At 47.3% G+C, this 7961-nt stretch overlaps 1 pseudogene; it reads left to right on the forward strand.

Moving 5' to 3' along the window:
• Window positions 1-1512: 1512 nt before the first annotated feature.
• LOC135747064 (uncharacterized) lies at window positions 1513-4741 on the forward strand (annotated as a pseudogene).
• Window positions 4742-7961: the final 3220 nt, after the last annotated feature.

A 7961-nucleotide genomic window follows, 5' to 3' on the forward strand; every position in this document is an offset into this window, starting at 1 on the left:
AAACACGCGCAAGCGGCCCACGCTAACCCGGAATGCTGCCCGCACTGCTCTCGCTTCCCGTCAAGGGTGCTAGAGAGAAGGGTGCGAGTAGCGGCCGCTAACAAAGGAGACCCCTGTCTTTCCCAGTCAGTCACGGGAGAGACTAAGAAGCCCCCGGAGTCAGACAACTGGGGCGACATGATGGATGAACTCTCCTCTGACCTACCTCCCCTTTTTGGGTCTCTGCCAGACGATGGAGAAGAGGAGGACGATTACGACGACGAAACGATCGCTCGCTTGTTAGAGGAGGGTGAAGAGGATGAGGATGATGCCATCCTCCCACCGAATCCTTCCCGACCGGACAGCGCGTTAAGCGAAGGGTCCCCCCCCCGGCCCAAGCGGAGTTCGACCTGCTCGAAGTATGTCGAAGAGCGGCGGAGAAACTTAGTATTGACTGGCCGTCTCAACAGACAGAGCAGGGAGCATAAAGGGACCTTTATGACGGGAAAAGGCTACCGTCGCGAGCCCCGGCGGCGAAGCAACTTATTCCAGCGGTCCCGGCATGCATCTCGGAAATGAAACGATTCTGGGATAAACCATTCTCACACAGGGTCCCTGTTAAAGGGTTTTCGAGGTTGGATGTCGGGAATATGGAGGAGTTAGGATTATCAAACCCCCCTCCCGTGGAGCCGTCGGTGGCGAATCATTTGAATCCCAGCCGCAGAGCGGCTCTGTCCTCGGCTTCAACCTCTCTACCGGGTCGTACTGAGCGCCTAACAGCCTCAGTTTTTCAGAAGATCTACCGTTCCTCAGCCCTGGCGGTGCGGGCTCTTAATGCCACTTCTCTTATCACTGCTTATCAGGCAGAACTCATGGAGGAGTTAGGAAAGCAGATGGACGCCGGCGCTGTTAACCCAGGTCTCTGGGAGGAGGTGTGTGTTATTTCAGATCTTAATCTGAGAACGTCTCGGGGCGCAGTCCAGAGCTGTGGCAGTAGCATGGGCCTGGCGGTGGCAGGGGAGCGAGCTCTTTGGCTGGGACTGTCGGGACTGTCAGATAGAGAAAAACTGGACTTCCTGGACGCCCCGGTTGAGCCCAAAGCCCTCTTCGGAGCTTCGGTCGCGGCTATGAGGCAGCGGTGTGACTTAAAGAAACAGGAGGGGGAAGCTTTTCAAACATGCCTTCCCCGGAGGCATACCGCTAGGGCCCCTCCGCCGGCTAGACCCAGTTTTGATGTCCCTCACCGGGGTGGCCAGGTAGCATTTAGAGGTCACAGCCATAGACCTGCACAGCCTCAACAGGCAGAACCGCAGTCAAAGCCCGCTCCGCCGAGAGGAAAACCGTCTTATGCAGCGGCTGCGGCTAGACACCGGCCGGCTAACCCTCAGGGCGGCAAGAAACGACGGGCAACCTAACATTTCCCGCACAGGACGACGGGATGAACGGCAGCACTCACGGAGTCTCTGTCACGTTCCTCCCCTCAGAAAGGTTATTTTCTCCCCCTCCCACCAAGAGAAGGTGTGGGAATCGGGAATGGTTCAACGAAACAGGTTTGTGTTCAACCAGGTCAAGCGCGAGTTCGGCACCAGTTCCCCCAGTGCCCCGCTTAAGAAATTCCCTTCCTCCATCCACGGGGTTGAAACGGAGGACAGAGGACAGTTTGCACAAACACAAGTGTGGTGTGAGTTTAATAAAATCAGTCCCTGTGCATCCAGGCAATGCGCCGAGGGCACAGCAATGTTCAAATATAAAAATAAAAAGTCATATAAAAATAAAGACACAAATGACAATGAATCTGTCTGTTTCGGAGCTGCAATCCCCAGCTCTCCCACTAGATGGCGCCACCGCGCCACTGGTGAACGGGAGTTTCAGCGGCCCACTTGCTGTTCAGTCGGCGAATTGGCGCGCATGCGCAGTACACCCCTGGGTTTTGTCCACGATAAAAAGGGGTTACCGGCTGCAATTTGCTGTAAAACCACCACGTTTCAGCAAAATTCTAATGTCAACAGCAGAAGGGGCCTCGGCTCAGGTTTTAGAAGAGGAAATAAACTCTTTATTGAGCAAAAGAGCCATTCGGGTGGTACCACCGGAGCACAGCCATCAGGGGTTTTACTCCCGGTATTTTCTCATCCCGAAACGAGGGGGGGTCTCCGTCCCATCTTAGATTTGCGGAGCCTCAACAAACACCTCAGGACGTACAAGTTCAAAATGCTCACACTCAAAACACTGTGTCAATTTATTCGTCCAAACGACTGGTGTACATCAGTAGATCTGAAGGACGCTTACTTTCACATAAGCATTTACCCAGCGCACAGAAAATTTCTCAGGTTTGCCTATCAAGGCACAGCCTACGAGTTTTTGACGGTTCCATTCGGGCTCTCTTTAGCACCGAGGGTGTTCAGCAAATGTGTCGAGGCAGCGCTCACGCCGTTAAGAGTAGCGGGTCTCAGAGTGACAGCTTATTTAGACGATTTGCTCCTTTGTGCCCCGTCACGAGTACAGGCGGAGAGGGATACGGAAAAGCTCGTGTCTCATTTAGTGAATTTAGGCTTCAACATAAACGAGGCAAAGAGCTGCTTAGTACCCACACAAGAGATAATTTACTTAGGGCTCAGACTGAACTCAGCCCGGTATCTGGCTTTTCTATCGGAGGAACGAATCAAATCGATTCGCGGTTGCCTTGCCCTATTTCAGAAGGGGAACAAGGTGTCATTCAGACTGTGTTTACGCCTCCTGGGGCTTATGGCCTCTACGATATCAGTCGTTCCGCTGGGATTGCTGCGAATGAGGGAGTTTCAGCACTGGATAGCGGCGCAGCGCTTGTGCCCGAAACGTCACCTCAACCGCAGGGTGGTAGTGTCGTCACAGTGCATGGATGCCCTCCGTTACTGGAGACAACGCTCTTTTCTCGAGTCGGGAACCCCGTTAGGGACGGTCTCACAGAGGAAAGTGGTGACGACGGATGCATCTCTGTGGGGTTGGGGTGCAGTGTACGAGGGCAGAGCAATAAATGGAAAATGGCCCGACACGCTCCAGAGCGCGCACATCAACTTTCTGGAACTATTAACAGTTTACCTTGCACTAAAACATTTTGTGCGGTTCCTAAGAAACCACCACGTTCTGATCAGATCGGACAACACAACGGCGGTGGCATACATAAATCTCCAGGGGGGCACTCGGTCTCCTCAGCTTCATTATCTAGCACAGAAGCTGATCGTTTGGGGGACGAAGCATTTTCGTTCACTACGGGCGACACATGTCCCAGGGATATTGAATGCGGGGGCGGACCTTCTGTCCAGAGGGAATCCCCTGTACGGGGAATGGACTCTCCACCCGGAGGTGGTGAGTCAGCTGTGGCTGAGGTTCGGCCGAGCTGCCGTAGATCTCTTCGCCTCGCACGAAAACACTCATTGCCCTCTATACTTCTCTCTAGCAAGAGAAGGTGCACCTATGGGTGTGGATGCTCTAGCACACCCGTGGCCAAAAGCTCTGTTGTACGCGTTCCCCCCACTGAGCCTGATTGTGCCAACTCTAAGAAGGATAAGAGAGCACGGACATTCGGTAATTCTGATCGCTCCACGCTGGCCAGGCAGGATCTGGCTGGCGGAGATAATGCAGTTGCTATGCGACCAGCCGTGGCCTCTCCCGCTGCGCAGGGACCTTCTGTCACAAGCGCGAGGAGAGATTTTCCATCCTGCCCCAGACAAAATAGCTCTTTGGGCTTGGCACGTGAAAGGTTAAACTTAAGTGCCACCGGATTGTCGCCGGCGGTTATTGAGACGATTCAGAGCGCACGGGCGGCGTCAACGCGCTCTGTGTATGATAAGAAATGGAACGTTTTTGAGCGCTGGTGCGCTCTCAGGAATACGGTTCCTTTTATTTGCTCGTTGGCAGAAGTGTTGTGTTTCCTGCAAGATCTTTTAGACAAGGGCAGATCTTTTTCTACGATAAAGGTATACCTAGCCGCAATTTCGGCGTGTCATGTGGGTTTCGACCGGAATACGGTTGGTCAGCACCCGTTAATAAGCAGGTTTATGAGAGGTGCAAGGCGTTTGAAAAGGGTTGTGAAGCCCTTGATTCCGCCGTGGGACCTATCCGTGGTTCTGAATGCATTATCTCAGCCCCCTTTCGAGCCTTTAGAGGATATTGATTTAAAGTTCCTTTCGCTAAAGGTGACTTTATTGTTGGCTCTCTCAACGGCAAGCGTGTTAGTGAACTTCATGCTTTGTCTGTTCATAGCTCTTGTATGGTGTTTGCTACAGATCTCTCTAGAGTGACTTTTAAAACAAATCCAGCGTTTATACCTAAAGTGAGCGAGTCAGCTCTCGCGTGTAAACAAGTGGATTTAATGGCTTTTCACCCGCCGCCTTTTTCCTCACCAGAAGAAGAGCGACTTCATTGCTTGTGCCCAGTTCGTGCATTAAGTTGCTATGTGAACAGAACTAGGGCGATAAGGAAGAATAATCAGTTATTTGTTTCATGGGCTGACACTCACAAAGGGAAACCTATTTCTCGTCAGCGCTTGTCTCACTGGGTGGTAGAAGCTATTATATTAAGTTATAATAGCAGAGGTCTTACTCCCCCAGCGGGGTTGAGAGCTCATTCTACCAGAGGTATGGCCACTTCTTGGGCACTTTTTAAAGGTGTCTCAGTTCAGGACATATGTGCGGCAGCAAGTTGGGCTTCGCCTCACACGTTTGTTCGATTTTATAGACTAGACGTCACAGAGCCATCGCTGGCTCATTCTGTCTTAAGTGTGTAAAATTTGGCCATAATTTGAGTATGCTTTTAGGAAGGTAGCTGCTCAAATGACTTTAAGTTAAGTTGCATAATCACGGGTTGGTTGACAAGCCTGCTTCGGACAGCATATCTGGAATACGGGAGTTGTCTATATCCCATAGTGAGATACCGAGCGAATGTTTGAAAGAGAACGTTAGGTTACTTACGTAACCCCGGTTCTCTGATAACATGAGTGAGGTATCTCACCACACCACCCTCCTTGCAGTAGCTACACGGAGAAGAGATATGCTGAGAATGAAGTAAGGTACCAAAGGCAGTGATATTTAAGGTGGGGAGGCGGGACTCCAGCATCACTGCCGTGATTGGTCTGTCAACCGACAGACGTGGTGTGATTGGTGCTTCCATGATCTGTCACGCCAGAGGCGTTCCCATAGTGAGATACCTCACTCATGTTATCAGAGAACCGGGGTTACGTAAGTAACCTAACGATTTCTGACAAAAATATAATAAGTAAAAAATAGAAAACACAAGAACAAGACGGACATTAGTGGTTATATATGAATACAGATTAAATGTTTGGTCGAAATTATTGCTAGGGACAATTCAGTCTTCTCTGAATATTGGTAGGGACATGTCCCTAGCGTCCCACCCTAAATCTACGCCCATGGTGTCACAACATGTTACAACAAGTTAAATGAGTCAAAATACACCATCCCCATGTGTCTACAATGTTCTGATGCAGAGAAAAAGCTCTTGCAAAAACGGTTGATAAGGTATTCTCATTGGTTGCTAGAGAGTAAATGAACATGCACCAGTGATTATAGTTCAATTCATGAAAGGAATAAGCCATGAAGACTCATGGTTTTAGATGTGTTTTTGCAGTAGTTATAGGCAAAAATAGCCATTTTCTATCTCAAAACCACTAGGTGGCGCTATGACAAAACTGTGCATGCAACCTTAGGTCATGACTGTGTTACATCTAGCTAGTTTCATGACTATACACTTTAGTTAAGCAATAAAATAGTTGTATGACCATAGGGCTTGCTTGATATGAAAGATTTTGTTCAATTATAGGGCCACCTAGTGGTGGAGGCATACCATTTTTTTTTGTGTGGCCTCAGACTGTGGTCGTACATCTGCGTATCAAATCTGGTGAAAAAATCTCTTTTCGTTGCGAAGTTATAACCATTTATGTGTAAAAAATGCAAAATTTAAAGGTAATTTTTCGTTTTTTGCATTTTTCGGCCATTTCTGATGAAAATTTTAATATAACGCCAATAGAACTTTTTGTTCAGAAGGTAATGCAATATTCTTCCTATGGTGTTTTCGTGTCGATCGGAATAACGCTCGCGGAGTTATTCGCGCGTGTTTTTTAAGTGCTATTTTGATGCACAGGGCTAACCGTAAGGCGAATCCTGGCATGTTTGGTATCGTTGGACTCGGCGACTACTCAGGACTCCAAAAAATCAAGTCCCGTGAAAATACTTTTATCGCAGCCAAAGTTATAGGCGTATAGAACATTCGTCTGACCACTAGGTGGCGCTGCAACGAAACTGTGCATGCACCCTCAGTTCCTGACTGGCATCTCGAGTACCAAGTGTCGTGTCAATAGGCCTAAGTTTGGCGAAGATACAGCCTAAAATCAGTTTTTTTGCGCTCTATGTAAAATTCGTTGACGCGCTATACGAGAACGGATTGGTTTATCGAAATTCTTTTAATAACTTTTTGCCTTGAGTGTCTCTAGATGCTGCATACCGATTTTCGTGGCAATCGGGTAAAAACTCTAGGAGGAGTTCGCAAAAGTAGGTTTTACGAATATTTCAAAATGGCGGAAAAATTTTCATGACGGAAAATAACGTCATAGGGTCTAATCGAATCGTCTTGAACCAAGGAATCAGAGGAAACAAGAATTTCGTTTCTAGGACTTACGGATCAGAAGTTATAAGCAAAAACGTAAGTGCAACTTTGGACTGTTGGTGGCGCTAGCGGGTTTGAGATAGAGACTCCAAAATTGCTAGGGATATTATTTGGACTGTCCTCTGTCAGTGTGCCAAATTTCATAACTTTCCTATGTACGGTTCTATGGGCTGCCATAGACCGCAATGGAACAGGAAGAAGAATAATATTTAAAAAGAAAAAGAAAAAGAAAAAGAAAAAGAAAACTAACGGATACAATAGGGGTCTTCGCCCATTCTGGGCTTGACCCCTAAATATAGCTGCAAGCAGCAATGCCGGGGTCAAGCCAAAAAGGGCACATAAGAAAGTAAAGTTGAATTCGGATGAGCAGTTTAAAGAACCTGGGAAAATCTCTTGATTTCAGACTAAATAATATAACAGTTATCAGCAAAAAAGCTGTGTTTTCATTCAGTGTCATCTCTCCCTCTCTTTTCGAGGAGCATTGACAACTAGAACACTGAAGAAAATGTGAGTGGTGCTTGCAGTGGCAATTCTCAGCTCACAAAATGTTACAGTGGTGTTAATGAGTCAAAAGAGACCACCCCCATGTCTCTACGATGTTCTCATGCAGAGATATAGCTCTTGTAAAAAGGATTGATAAGGTATCCTAATTGGTTGCTAAGGAGTTAATTGGCATGCATCAATGATCTCCAAGCCATGAAAGGAATAATACATGATGACCCAAGATTTTAGATGTACTGTTGGAGTAGTTTTAGGCAAAAATGCCATATTCTATCTCAAAACCAGTAGGTGGCGCAATGACAAAATTCGTGCATGCAACCTCAGGTCATAACTGTGTTACATCTAGCTAGTTTTATGACTATACACTTTAGTTTAGTGAAGAAACAGTTGTATGACCATAGGGTGGCTTGATTTCAAAGGTTTTGTTCAATTATAAGGCCAACTAGTGGTGCAACCATACAATTTTTTTTGTGTAGCCTCAGACTGTGGTCGTACATCAGCGTATCAAATATGGTGAAAAAATCTCTTTGCGTTACGAAGTTATAAGCATTTATGTGTAAAAACAGAAAATTTAAAGGTAATTTTTCGTTTTTTGCAATTTTCGGCCATTTCTGATGAAAATTTTAATACAACGCCAATAGAACTTTTTGTTCAGAAGGTAATGCAATATTCTTCCTATGATGTTTTCGAGTCGATCAGAATTACGCTCGCGGAGATATTCGCGCGTGTTTTTTAAGTGCTGTTTTGCTGCGCAGGGCTAACCGTAAGGCGAAATCTGGCATGTTTGGTATCATTGGACTCGGCGACTATTCAGGACTCCTAAA

Source organism: Paramisgurnus dabryanus, chromosome 1 (genome assembly GCF_030506205.2).
Source record: "Paramisgurnus dabryanus chromosome 1, PD_genome_1.1, whole genome shotgun sequence".
Lineage (NCBI taxonomy): Eukaryota > Metazoa > Chordata > Actinopteri > Cypriniformes > Cobitidae > Paramisgurnus > Paramisgurnus dabryanus.